Source organism: Herpailurus yagouaroundi, unplaced genomic scaffold (genome assembly GCF_014898765.1).
Source record: "Herpailurus yagouaroundi ecotype Mexico unplaced genomic scaffold, PumYag 215, whole genome shotgun sequence".
In the NCBI taxonomy this organism is placed as follows: Eukaryota; Metazoa; Chordata; class Mammalia; order Carnivora; family Felidae; genus Herpailurus; species Herpailurus yagouaroundi.
The window spans coordinates 1,078,766-1,093,249 of NW_024412446.1; the positions used below are offsets into that span (position 1 = coordinate 1,078,766).

A 14,484-nucleotide genomic window follows, 5' to 3' on the forward strand; every position below is an offset into this window, starting at 1 on the left:
TAGAAACCAGATCTCATTGAGTCGTATAAGGAGGTCATAGTAAGGAGTTTGGATTTTAATCTAAACTTGCTGTGAAGGTATTAATTATTTAATAATAATAATTATTATTTTTTTGCTGCGAGAACATGATTTAGCATACTACATTATATTTATTTTCTTCATTGTATTTGTACTGTACAAAATTATTCACTTATGCATTGCCTCTCCCCGTTCTAGAATGAAAGTCCATGAGCACAGGAATCTAATTTGCTTCACTGCTGTATTCCCAGTTTCTGTGCACTCTTCAATAAATATTTGATGACTGAATGAGTGAATGTTTTATAAAAGATTACTCTGGCTATTTAAAGAATGGATGCAGAAAGGCTAAGACTGGAAACAGGAAGGCTAGTCAAAGTAGAAATGATGATGGTGGCTTAGTTTAGGGTGGGTCTTTGTGTGGATAGAGATGAATGGATAGATTTGGGATCTATTTGGAGGTAGAGCTAAATGCACCTGATTGATTTTATGTGGAGGTAATGGAAAGGGAGGAATCACACAAATCACTCCGAGGTTTTTTGCCTAGACCCCTGGGTAGATGGTATGCCATTTACTGAGCTAGGAACCACTATGGAAGAACAGGTTTTTGGTGAGGATGAGGTATGGGAGTGGTGGTGGTGGTGAGGAATTAATCGCTATGTTTTGGACATGTTAAGATACCTAATTGACTTTAAGCAGAGAAGTCTGGGTAGGTAGTTGGTTCCCTAAGTCTGAATCTCAGGGAGAAAGGTCAAGGCTGGAGAAATAAATCTAGGAGCCATCAAAATATAAATGGTACAATGGAATACTATCTAAAAAGCATTTAACTTATTAAAATTGAGTTATACATATTCAACCAAAGAGTGTAAGAAATACTTTAAATAGTGTGGGTAATTCCTTTACATTCAAGGAAAGCAAGTGTGGAGTAAGCATGAGATGGGGAATGTAAATCTGCTGTATTCTCAGATGGAATCAGCCCCCCCATTTCCCTCTCATAGAAGGAGAATCGTGATGTTCAACTTGTGTCCACTTTTTAAAAATAAGTATTTTTCATGAAACCTGTCCCATAAGTGAAAGCCCGAAGTACTTTATCTGTTGCTTCATGAAAACAATTTATCTCAACAGGGGAGGAAAATAATTGACGTAGAGCTTATTAGGAAGTGAAATGTTGGCCTTCAATTTGGCACATAAATATGGTCATAACTATTTAAAAAATCAACGTGTGAAACCACAACTACCATACTTTATAGGAGATTTAAGGAATTTCCAAGAATAATTCTATTTCATGAATTTTCTTCTCTTCATGAATTGACTTCAGAACCCAATCCCTATGTAAGTGGTGACAGGCCATATCTAAAAGCATAATCATGTGGCCAACAGACTCATGAAAAGATGCTCAACATTACTCATCATCAGGGAAATGCAAATCAAAACTACAATGAGAGGGGCGCCTGGGTGGCGCAGTCGGTTAAGCGTCCAACTTCAGCCAGGTCACGATCTCGCTGTCTGCAAGTTCGAGCCCCGCGTCGGGCTCTGGGCTGATGGCTCAGAACCTGGAGCCTGTTTCCGATTCTGTGTCTCCCTCTCTCTCTGCCCCTCCCCCGTTCATGCTCTGTCTCTCTCTGTCCCAAAAATAAATAAACGTTGAATAAAAAAATTAAAAAAAACACTACAATGAGATATCACCTCACACCTGTCAGAATGGCTAAAATCAAAACCATAAGAAACAACAGGTGTTGGCAACGATATAGAGAAAAAGGAAATGCAAATTGGTGCCGCCATTGTGGGAAACTGTATGGAGGTCCCTCAAAAAATTAAAAATAGAACTACCATATGATCCAGGAATTGCACTACTGAGTATTTACCCCCCAAATACAAAAACATTAATTCAAAGGGATACATACAACTCTATGTTTATTGCAGCATTATTTATAATAGCAAAAGTATGGAAGCAGCCCAAGTGTTCATTGATAGATGAATGGATAAAGGAACTGTGAGATAACTATCTATCTATCTATCTATCTATCTATCATCTATCTATCTAGATACATATTTGTCATTATATATATGGGAATATTAGTCATAAAAAGAACGAAATCTTGCCATTTACAACAACTTGGATGGAACTAGAGAGAGATGATATATAATGCTGAGCAAAATAAGTCAGATAAAGACAAATACTATATGATCTCACTCATATGTGGAACTTAAAAAGCAAACAACAAAGGGGGAAAAAGAGACAAGCCGAAAAACAGACTCTTCTTTAAATTTTTTAAAAATTTTTGGGTATATATATTTAAATTCTTTTTTAATTAAACATTTTTAACATTTATTTATTTTTGAGAGACAGAGCATGAGCAGGGGAGGGGCAGAGAGGGAGACACAGAATCTGAAGCAGGCTCCAGGCTCTGAGCTGTCATCACAGAGCAGGAGGCAGGACTCTTGAACCCAGGAACCATGTTGGACACTTAACAGACTGAGCCACCCAGGCGCCCCTTATTTTATTTTAGTTAAAAAAAATTTTTAAGGTAATCTCTACACCGAGTGTGGGGTGTGAACTCAAGACCCCAAGATCAAGATTTGCCAGCCAGACACCCCCAACAGACTCTTACTATGGAGAACAAACTGATGGTTACCACAGGGAAGGTGTGTGTGGGGGGGGGGGGGGTGGCAAATAGGGGATGGGGTTTAAAGATTAGACTAGTCATGATGAAAAAATAAATAAAATAAAAAAATAAAAGCATGATTATGAAGGTGGTTACTTAGATTGTGTGAATAGGGGTGAGAAGGGGACCCAGGACTGACCCTTAGAGTACCCCAACATTTAGAGATCAGGTAGATTAGAGAAGACTACACCTATAACACAGAAGTTTGGGAAGAAGTAACCAGGGAGGTAGGAAGACAAGGAATGTGGTGTCACCAAAGACAGAAGAAAATTTCAGGAAGAAGTCAAGGTAGGCTGTTTTAAAGGCTGTTGAGAGACTGAGGACCAATGAGAAAGGCTACTACATTTGGCAACATGGAGGTCACTAGTGACCCTGATAATATCAGTTTCAGTGGCATGATGGATGCAAATGATTGAATTGATAAAGGTGGACTGTGTTGAAGTGAACTCTTTGCAATAGGTTAGGCTAGGAAGGAAAACAGAGAAGTAGGGTGTTAACTAGAAGCAGATGTGGGCTCAAAGGAGGTTTCGCTTTTTGTTTTTGATGTTTTTAAAGATAGATGCTAAGGGATGCTTGTAAATCATAAGGAATGATCCAGTGAAAAGATAGAAATTGTTGATGCAACAGAGAATGGAGGCAAACCAATGGGAAGGGAATGGGATGAGATTTTGTCAGGGAGCATTGGAGGGTTGAGGATGGAAGAAATGATATGAAAATAGTGTCCTCTAAGAGTGAGAAAATGAACTGAGTAGGAAAATGTGTAACATTGCTGAGCAGTGAATGCCCCTAGGAGTTGGAGATAGTGACTTAAAAAAGAAACCAATCAGCATGATTCAGTTGCTTAGATAAGGGTATGAACACGTTGTAGTGTTGAATTTAGCTAGGGTTAAAATTTTTCAGGTAAATATGATAGAGGGTTGTCACAGAATTCTTTGTGACCCAATCTCCGCCCCCCTCCCACCCCCCCGCAAAAGCCCCCTGGAATTGGTGGTTCAACAGAGGGTTAGCCTCCTGAGACCTAGGGATGGTTCTCCTTGTTAAGAATAACACTCTGGGTTGGGCCACCTAGGTAGCTCAGTCAGTTGAGTGTTGGACTCTTGATTTCAGCTCAGGTCATGATCTCATGGTTCTTGAGTCCAAGCCCTGCATCAGGCTCTGTGCTGATAGTGTGGAGCCTGCTTGAGACTCTCTCTTTCTTTCTCTGCCCTCCCCATCTCAAAAATAAATAAACATTTTTTAAAAAAGAATACTCTAGATTATATTAATCCATTATGCCTCCATTCTTTCAGAGGAACGAATTGTATTGAGTGTTGAATATATATGCTCTATACTTTAATTCTCATAAGCATGTAGTTGGAGTTTAAGAAGTCTGAGTTTAAATCCCTCCCAGCCTGTCCATGTAGGCTGTGACCTATTCAGATGAACCTGATTGGACTAATTTCCTCATCAGGACCAATTTCCTCATTTGTGAAATGATGATCGTGACACTTCAGGATTGTTCTGAGAATTGAGCTTGGCTCATAGGCCATAGTGTATAGTGAAAAGAGCATGGGTTTGGGCTATCAGAAAGACTTACAGGTGAATCCAGTTGTATCTACTAATGGTGACAACCTTAGACAAGTTATTTCACCAGTCTGCTTCAATTTCCTCACTGGTAAAATAGGGATTATAGGATTATGATATTTACCTTGAAGGCTAGGAACAATAGAATTGTTCATCACACAGGGCTCAAAATGGTTTAAGTGGCTCAAGATACTATATATATATATACATCTCCTAACGTATAGAGATTATAGTTATTGTTTAAAGTTATTGGAACAAAATCTCATGTATAGTAAGTGCTTAATACGTAATAGTTCTTTTCCATCTTTCAGCCCTTCTCCTAGTTGAGTAGTTCTTGACCCTCACTGCACATTAGAATCTTCTGAGCAACTTAAAAAACAAAACAAAAGAAAACTGGGTCCCATTCCCAGAAATTCTGTTTTGATTGTGTTAGGAACCACCTTCATTTGTTGCCTAACACCAAAGTCAGCAAGTTGCCTTGGATCAGAGTAGCTGGCCTGTAATTTCTGGAAGCTTCTCAAGTGATTTTAATTGCAGTCAGGGTTAAGAATCACTGCTGGGGTGTGGGGGGATGGGCAAAATGGGTGAAGGGGGGTGGGAGACACAGGCTTCCAGTTGTGGAATGAATAAGTCATGGGAACAAAAGGTGCAGCATAGGGAATATAGTCAATGATATTGTAACAGTGTTGTGTGGTGACAGTAGATACAGTTGTGGTAAGCATGGCATAACATATAAACTTGTTCAGTCGCCATGTTGTGCACCTGAAACTAATGTAACATTGTGTGTCAACTATATTCAAAAAAATTTTTTTAAATCATGAGTTGTGAAGAATTTGAGGAATTAGATGACACATTCATAATTTAATCAACTAGATGACGTCTGGCCTCATTATGTCTTAAAATATCAGTTCCATTTCTTTCCTCTTTATAGCCTCACACTATATTTTGAACATTTAAAGTAATCAGTGTGTATTTGCTAAGTTAATGAACATGGAGAAATAGGAACTCTCATACATTGTGTTAAAATATATGTATGTGCATTAAATATACTTATGTTAAAAAGGCAAAACTGATTCAGCCTCTGTGGAAAAAAATTTGTTGGTTCCTCCAAGCATTAAACATAGAATTACCATATGACCCAGAAACTCTACTTTTAGGTATATGCCTGAAATAATTGAAAACAGGCACTCAAACAAGAACTCAAATACATACATGTACATGCATGTTCATAATAGCACTGTTCAAAAAAATTAATGAATAAATTTAGTTTTTTTAAGTTTATTTATTTATTTTGAGAGAGAGAGAGAGAGAGAGTGAGCGAGCAGCAGGGGAAGGGCAGAGAGAGGAGAGAGGATCCCGAGCAGGCTCTGCATTGTCAGCACAGAGCCTGATGAGGGGCTTGAACTTTGAAACCTCAAGATCATGACCTGAGCTGAAACTAAGAGTTGGACACTTAACTGACTGAGCCACCCAGGTGCCCCTGAATAAATTTATTTTTAATGTTTGAAAAAAAAAATCACTGCTAGAATTATCTTTTGGAAGCTCAAATGGGGCCATGTTGTTTCTCTGCTTAAAAACCTCTCGTAATTTGCCATTGTCTACTGAATGTAGTCTGAGTTCCTGTAACTTGTATGCCAGGCCCTGAGCAATGATTCTCAACACTCTTAAGAAATATGACATCCTCCCACAAATAACTCCAGCTTGGGTTCAACACCCCGCCCCCCTCAGCCCTTTACTTACCAACTGTGTGACCTTAACCAAGTTAACTCCTCTAAGCTTTAATTTTATCATCTCGTTTTGGCTTTGCTTCTTCTAACTCTGAACCTTGGTTACATATTTTTCTTTCTTTTTGGCATGTCCCCTCTCCTTTTCCTCCCTGGAAAACTCCTATATTTTTCAAAACTCAGCTTTATATCTCCTCTCCTTTGTGAAGCTTACCCTGAATATCCCCTCCTTGACATAATCTGTCTTCTTTCTATGAGTTCTCATGCCACTTTGTAAATACCTCTATTTTAGCTCTTTTCCTATTGCACTGTAATTGTTTCCAAAGCTGTCCCACACCAGACTTTAAGCCTCTGGGGGGCTGGGCCTGTATCTCACTTATTCTTATATTATGTTTGCCTCTCATGGAGCCTGTTTCCTAGTAAGTGGTCAATAAATCTTGTTGAATTAATGAGGTGAAATAAAAATAGGCAAGGATCTCTGAAACTGCCAACTTTGTGGATTTAGGAAAGGGCCTATGTCTTTTGTTTGGTGCTTTGTAATCAATTTGGGCTGAAGGAATGAAAAAGTCAAATGGAAATTGTCAGACTTCTATCAATTCTGATCTTGACAATGTCCAAGTGACTCATTAAGAGACCATTTCCTCTTGGGGAAAAAAAAAAAAAGAAACAAAGCAATTTAAAACCATCGTCAATAAAAGTGGCAAGGAAATTGAATCATGGTTTTGTAGAACTGGAATTTCTCCAAAAACCAGTATGGTCTGACTGGTAGACACACATGGTTTCTCAAGTGGACAACTGAGAACACAAAGTCTGGATAACACTGCAGTGGGTGCTAGTTGGGATATCTTGTTTTTATAAACAGAGTGATGACTCCATGCCTTCAAATTATGTCTTTGAAAATATTTTTCTTCTCTACTCCCCGCCTATTATTCCCCCAATTTTGTGATTGTTGTTTTCAGGGTGCTCGGCATGCCCTAGGCCTAGGGATATACAGATTAGACACAGTCCTTGCTCTCAAGTAGCATCAAGTCTGCTAAGGATAGAGAGCTTCTTTCAGAGAAAGCAAGAAAATTCTACAGGTACAGTTGTGTAAGTTATAGAAGGTAAGGAGGTAGTTGCTCTGTGGTGGCAGTATGGGCTTTGTGGAAGGTTAGGAAAGGTGTATAGGGGAGATAAAGTTTGCATACCCTTAAAAAGATGTTGAGAAATTAGACAAGACAGGTAAAGCTATTTTAAGTAAGGGAAACAGTAGCAACAGACGTAAAGAGGTATGAAAAAAGCCTGTTGTGTTTGGGGATCTACTAGTGGTTCAGCAAAGCTGGAAGTGGATAAAACCAGACTCTCTTTTTTAAAAAGTTTCATTTATTTTTGAGAAAGAGACAGTGAGAGCAAGGGAAGGACTGGGAGAGGAAGAAAGAGAGAATTTCAAGCAGGCTCTGCACTGTCAGCGCAGAGCCTAATGGAGGCTCGAACTCATGAACGGTGAGATCATGACCTGAGCTGAGATCAGGAGTTGGACATTTAACCAACAGAGTCACCCAGGAGCCCCAAACCAGACTCTTAAATACAGAGAACAAACTGGTGGCTGCCAGAGGGGAGGTGGTGGGGCTGGATAAAACAGGCGAAGGGGATGAAGAGTACACTTACCATGATAAGTCCTGAGTAACATACAAAGTTGTTGAGTCATTATACCGTATACCTGAAACTAATATAACACTATCTGTTAATTATACTTGAATTAAAAACAAATAGAAGCTTAGTGCCGAGATCTAGTGGTTTGCCAAACAGACGAAAGAGATCAGCCTCCAACTTTCTAATATTCCTCACTCCATGAACCTCAGTATAGGGCTATCCTACAGTGTTTTCATTCTGCACGTGCACAGAAATGTCACAGCTGGGACCCAAATGGAACAAACAGCAAATCTGTTTGCCATTGATATAAAAAATATTAAATGCCCTATTTCTGGATGGAAAGATGTATGACATAAGTTACTTATTGACATGAGGTTACAAATTCTAATAATGAAGGAGATAATGTAAAGAAATAATTTGCATGCATTTGTGTTAATTTAAAAACAAGGTAGAAGCAGATCATGCAGCGAGAGTTGGATCTGGATGGTGGGTAAGGACTAGGCTCCTTATCCCTTATGGGATACCAAGGAGTTTTGACTTGATCTTGAAGGCACTGAGCCTTCATTGAGAGGACTCCCTTAGTGATGTAGGAAGATGGGGAAAGGGAGAAACCTAAGACAACTCCCACGTCTCAAACTTAGGTGATTGGGTGAGGATGGCTCTGTTTGTGGAGATGCAGAATATTGGAGGGCTAGGTTTGTGTGAGGATAATATAATCACTTTAATGTTGTGTGGGCTGAGTTTGAGATTTCTGTGGGATACCTGAGTGGAGTTTCTAACGGGACATTTGGAATTAGGAATTATTTCTTTGCAAAGGGAGCTAGAGACTTCTAGATCACAGCTTGAGGGGCTTAATTAAAATAGAAGTTGAGGAGAGGGTGATTGGCCAAAGGTAACAAATCAGCAGCCATTCACACTTGGATAAAAATCTCAGTTTCCTTGGAGCTAAGTATTCAATTTGAAATTCTCAAGAGTCACCAGTACTATGGTAGTTTAGAAATCCAAATCAAGTACCTTCAGAAATCCAAATTTTTATACCTTTTGTACATTGTTTTCTTCCCATCAAGAGTCAATAGAGTGTACTTTTTAGGCTTTAATGTAAGTATAATGCAATATAAATGTAACTACTCAAATATTCCTGTCATCGGGACAGAATTCAAGTAAATATCATCAGGACCAAAGCTGACCTCATGGTGGCACTCCAGTCTTGTCGGAATAAAGGGCTCTGGAATCCTGTTACTAACCTCCAAGAGGACAGTCCGCATTGAAGTAAAGAGTTGGCATAAACTCTAGATCCATAGACCCCACAGTGGAACTGCCTGGGGAGAAATTGCAGGGGAGGGTATGCTTTTCTGGTTTTAAATCAGCTCTGGCCTGAGGCTGGATCAACAGTATAGGTATTTAATATAGCAGAATGTCTCCATCCGAAACAGAAATTCCATCAGGGCTGAAAACTAACCAAAATAATATTCTCATTATCAGTTATCCATAGCTACCATTTATTGGTGCCTATTGAATGCTGCACACAGTTCTGGGTACTTTTCATATTAGAAGGGCTCATTGAACCCTCACAACAACCCTATGGGATTGGTAATTATTCTTGTTTTTCTGAAGAAGTCACTGAGGCTCAAAGACATTAAGTAGCTGGCAGTATATAGCCACGCTATATTTTGAACCCAGGTTGTGTGATTCCCAAACTTGTGACCCCAGCCTTAAGCAAGGCTGCATTGCCTCATCTTACTGATGCCAAGATGAAAGCAGTGACAGATGAAACGTGGTTTTCTTTGGGTATAGATGTTTGGCGTGAAGTAGTTTCAATAATACCATATTTAAAGAGATCTAGTGAGGACGCCTATTGTGAATTTGAGGCCTCTTCATGAAATTCTTCCCTGCCTGTGAGAAACACATGAGGATATTTAGAATCACATGTATGTCCCACAAGGTACTTATTAATTACAAAGAGAAAAATAGTAAATTTACAGTGGAGAACCCTTGCAGACACTATATTAACAAAATCATCAAAGTACAAATGATAAAGCAAATGTGATAAAATAGCAATATTTGGGCCATAGAGAAATTCTTTTCCTTTTATAGTGGAAAAAACAAAAGGGACAAGGGAGGATCTGTTGACGTCAGTTAGCAACAGAGTGGAGGACTAATTTCTATCTTTGATCTTCATCTGTGAAAGCTCAAATCCCACAAAGGTTTCCAAATGAAACATTCACCTTTCTAAAGGGTAGAGAATTACTGGGGAATCCCAGAATTTATATAAAGGAAGACTCCCAAAAGAAAGACATAAATAATAAAACTTAAGAATAATGTTATTATACTGACCACAGACTACAGAGGTGGGAGTTGGTTGTTCTTGCTTCTACAATGCTTAATCAAGAGTGTCAAATCAGGGGCGCCTGGGTGGCGCAGTCGGTTAAGCGTCCGACTTCATCCAGGTCGCGATCTCGCGGTCCGTGGGTGCGAGTCCCGCGTCAGGCTCTGGGCTGATGGCTCAGAGCCTGGAGCCTGTTTCCGATTCTGTGTCTCCCTCTCTCTCTGCCCCTCCCCCGTTCATGCTCTGTCTCTCTCTGTCCCACAAATAAATAAAAACGTTGAAAAAAAAATTAAAAAAAAAAGAGTGTCAAATCATATTTATAAAGCATTTTTAAAATGCCTCACAGACTTCAAAGCCATAAAGCTTCTCTGCGTCTCTAGGGATTAATGTCTGTATTTTGTGTATTCTCAGCCTAAGATAATTACCAGTCTGCCTATTTTTAAAAGAATTGTTCTTTCAGTGAGAAGGAAATGATGTCTGGAGAGCTTTTTGTTCAAAATGTCGGTGTTTGCATGATTTACAGTATAATTAACCAGCCTTGTAGCACCAGAAAACTGGCTCCCTTAACTATTCATCATTTTCCAGTGACTTCAGATCATCAACTCTACTGGGAGGAAATACCTCCTCCTTAGAGATGTAAAAATATGATGTCCCTGATCATCCCCATAGATAGAATGTGATCTAGCCTTATATACCTTTTGTTTTTCAGATCTAAGGGATTTTTCCTTCATTATTTTTGACATTACTACTGTTGGTGCTAAAATCTAATTAAATACACATGTACAAAATCTAATCTACTTACGAAGGATTTCGTTATTCAATTGTTTATAATCACCAGAACACATTTGCTAAGATATAATTGTGCTGCTTAAAAGACATACAAAGTCTAGTAGCCCAGAATCTAAAACAAAAATACCTATATGGATAAATACGTAGTGAACATTATCACAAAAATTACTTTAAAGCTCTATATTAGAACCTTACCAGGTATCTTAAAAACTTCAAATATGTTTACTTTTGGTCTAGTTATCCTACTTCTAAGAATTCACCCTAAATATATACCTCCAACAATATGGAAATACATATGCTCTAGGTCAATTATTGCTGCATTGTTTGTATTTACAAAATATTGAAGACCATCTAAATGCCCATTTAGAAAAGAATGGTTGGATAACCTATGATATAAGCACAAAATAGAGCACTCTACATCTGTTAGAAAGAATGGGGTAGATGTCTGCATACAGATGTGAAATGATTTCTAGTATATATTGTTTAATGAAAAAAGCAAAAAACAAAGGAGAATGCTACCTTTGTGTTAAGAAAAAAAGGAAAGTGAGAAAATAGGCCTGTGCCTGCTTTTTGGTCAAAAAGGAAAACAGGAAAGATACACCAGAGACTAATGAGATTGGTTATTTACCAGAGGTGGGTGGGAATGTGATTGAAAGGGTGAGGAGGGTGGACACTAAGCAGAAGATGGAAAATGACATTTCTTTTGAAGATTCCTTTTTGTATGGTTCTTTTAGAGCCATGTTCATGATTCGTATATTGAGGGAAAAAAAAGAAACACACACACACACGCAAATAAGGGAAACCCTAACAACGGAATACAAACAAATCAAACTACATTTCAAATGAATAATAAAATCACACTGAAATGTAGGTGTGAGGGTTGGGAGGGGAACTAATTCAAGCCAAATAACCTAAGAATACAATTTAAAAAAAAACTGTATATTCTCAGACTAAAGAAAAAATGAACTATAAATGAATATTAAACTTTGTGGGCTTGGGGGCGCCTGGGTGGCTCAGTCAGTTAAGCGGCCGACTTCGGCTCAGGTCATGATCTCGCAGTCTGGGAGTTCGAGCCCCGCGTCGGGCTCTGTGCTGACAGCTCAGAGCCTGGAGCCTGTTTCAGATTCTGTGTCTGCCTCTCTCTGACCCTCCCCCATTCATGCTCTGTCTCTCTCTGTCTCAAAAATAAATAAATGTTAAAAAAAAAATAAAAAATAAACTTTGTGGGTTTGTTTTTACAATGGTTAGTTTTTTTGTCTTTGTTTTTGTTTGTTTTTGGTAGCAATTCTAGAACTTCTTGCCGTGTATTCTGGGATTGGGTAAATGAGTAAAAATATTATGAACAATGGAATTCAATTTTCTCACTGAGAGAAAAGAGAGTTACAAATAGGGAAAGAGAGAAGAGTAGAATATATCTTATAATAATGGATTAGAATTGGACAAGACAGTACAAACTCATGGTGTTTAACATAGATAGATATGGATATGTGTGGATAGATATGGATATAATTTCCTAGCTCTGTCCACTGAGAAATCTCAGAAGCAATAACGCCCCAGGAGTAATAAGCACACTGAGCACCCAGAATGTGGTTTCTAAATCCTGTTTGCTACTGAAAGGAGCCAGAGCTCCTTGAAGAATTGGCTGGTTCTAGAGCTTGAGCTGGGAAGGAATATGATGAACCTCATATTATGCATCATTTTAAGCTACTAAGTTAGGAAGCACTCAAACAATGGTGGGACATGTCCAAATGATAAACAGCCATACTGAAAAGTCTCCAACCAGCCAAATCTGGGACAATTAAGCATAAAAATAAAAAATAATAGTAATATAGTACCACCTATGGACTAAAATAAAAATATAAAAACATATAAGTAAATAAGAGAGTAAGTAACAAATGTGGGAGAAGGGAAAGTGAGTCCTTACAGTAGAATGGTAGCTAATAAATGTAGAAGGAATGATGGGATTAGAAAATCACTATTTGGCAACCATCATAGTAATAGTTGAATTGGTAGAGGATGGTTAAGCTAGTGGGTGACATTTGGATGAGAAACAGCATATTTACATAGTTACAAAGTATGTTGTCACAAAATATTAACTAACTACAAAGGGAAAAGTAGTAAATTTATAGTGGTAAAATATGAATTTTGGGAAATCTTGGTGAAGATTACAGGGATTTTTTTTTTACTATTTTTACAACTCTTCTGTAAGGTTGAGATTATATAAAAATTAAAAATAAATGGTAATTAAAGCAGCTCCAAGAAGTTTGCTAAGCTACGGCAAGACAAAAGCTGTAATCAATGCATAGCAAGTTGATTCTGCCTGCCTCCTTAGCCATCAATTTGGAGAGGGGAGTGGTGGGAGGTCAAAAATCTTATTAGATGTTTCCTTGGACAAAATTTTAAGAAAATATTTTGGTCATTTTTTATTTTAGATTTTATTTTTTGTAAGTAGCCTCTACCGACATCCAAGGTGGGGCTCAAACTTACAACCCTAAGATCAAGAGTTGCATGCTCTAATGACTGAGCCAGCCAGGTGCCCTAAAAATATTTTGTTTTGAAAAGCTGTAAACCTGTTGGAAAAGAGTTTTTGATAGCATTTTTAAAAACTCCCTGTTATTACCAGAGACAAATTCTGTTTCTAGTTATTAAAAAAAGCAATTGGATTTTTTTTCTTTCCTTTTACACAGAAATAAGTAAAAAGATCATTGAAAAGAACTGTCCTGGGGAGAGGGGAACCCGAGGGCCTGAGGACCCAACTGCACATCCAAGTGGTTTGAACTCTGAGCCTCTTGTAGCCCTGATGAACAATTTCACTTTCCTCAAGTTTGTAACAGTTGGAACTTCAACAGCTGTGGGTCTATGCACTTTGGGACCAGTCAACATGGTGCAGAGTTCAAAGTGCTAAGAGACAAAAGATCAAAATGGCTTCCAGAGGAAAGACAGAGACAAGTAAATTAAAGCAGCATTTAGAGAACTAAATTGGAAGAAGAAAGTTGAACAGACTAATGCAGCAATTACAAGCTCTGGAGGAATGCAAAGAGGAATGTGATAGAGATGAATATGAAGAAACCAAAGAGGAAACTCTGGAACAACTAAGTGAATTTAATGATTCAATGGAGAAAATTAAAAAGTCTGAAAATACGACTTTATGATAGAAGAGCTAAGTGGAAAGCAACTGCTAAGTGGAGAGCAACTGGAAGGCAGCTATGAGCCAGGCCTTTAAAACTCTGGAGGTTTTCAGGGGTGTCTGGGTGGCTCAGTTGGTTAAGCCTAGGACTTTGGCTCAGGTCACGATCTCAAAGGTCTCAAGTTCAAGCCCTGCATCAGGCTCTCTGCTGTCAGTGCAAAGCCCACTTCAGATCCTCTGTCCCCTCTCTCTCTGCCCTTCCCCTGCTTGCTTACACTCTCTCTTTCAAAAATAAATAAACATTAAAAAAAACCAAAACAAAACCTTGGAGGTCATCAGATTATTTGCAAAGAAACAACCAGGACAGGGGCACCTGGGTGACTCAGTCAGTTAAGCGTCTGACTTCAGCTCAGGTCATGATCTTGCAGTTCATGGGTTTGAGCCTTGCATCGGGCTCTGTGCTGATGCCTCAGAGCCTGGAGCCTGCTTCAGATTCTGTGTCTCCCTCTCTCTCTCTCTCTGCCCCTCCCCAACTCCTGCTCTGTCTCCCTCTCTCTCAAAAATTAAATAAACATTAAAAGAGAAAGAAAGAAAGAAAGAAAGAAAGAAAGAAAGAAAGAAAGAAAGAAAGAAAGAAAGAAA

The 14,484-nt window shown here is 38.6% G+C and overlaps 1 pseudogene; it reads left to right on the top strand.

The window, feature by feature from the left end:
* Nucleotides 1-13,555: 13,555 nt before the first annotated feature.
* LOC121017373 (protein LZIC-like) overlaps nt 13,556-14,484 on the top strand; it is a 1,287-nt pseudogene continuing 358 nt past the window's right edge.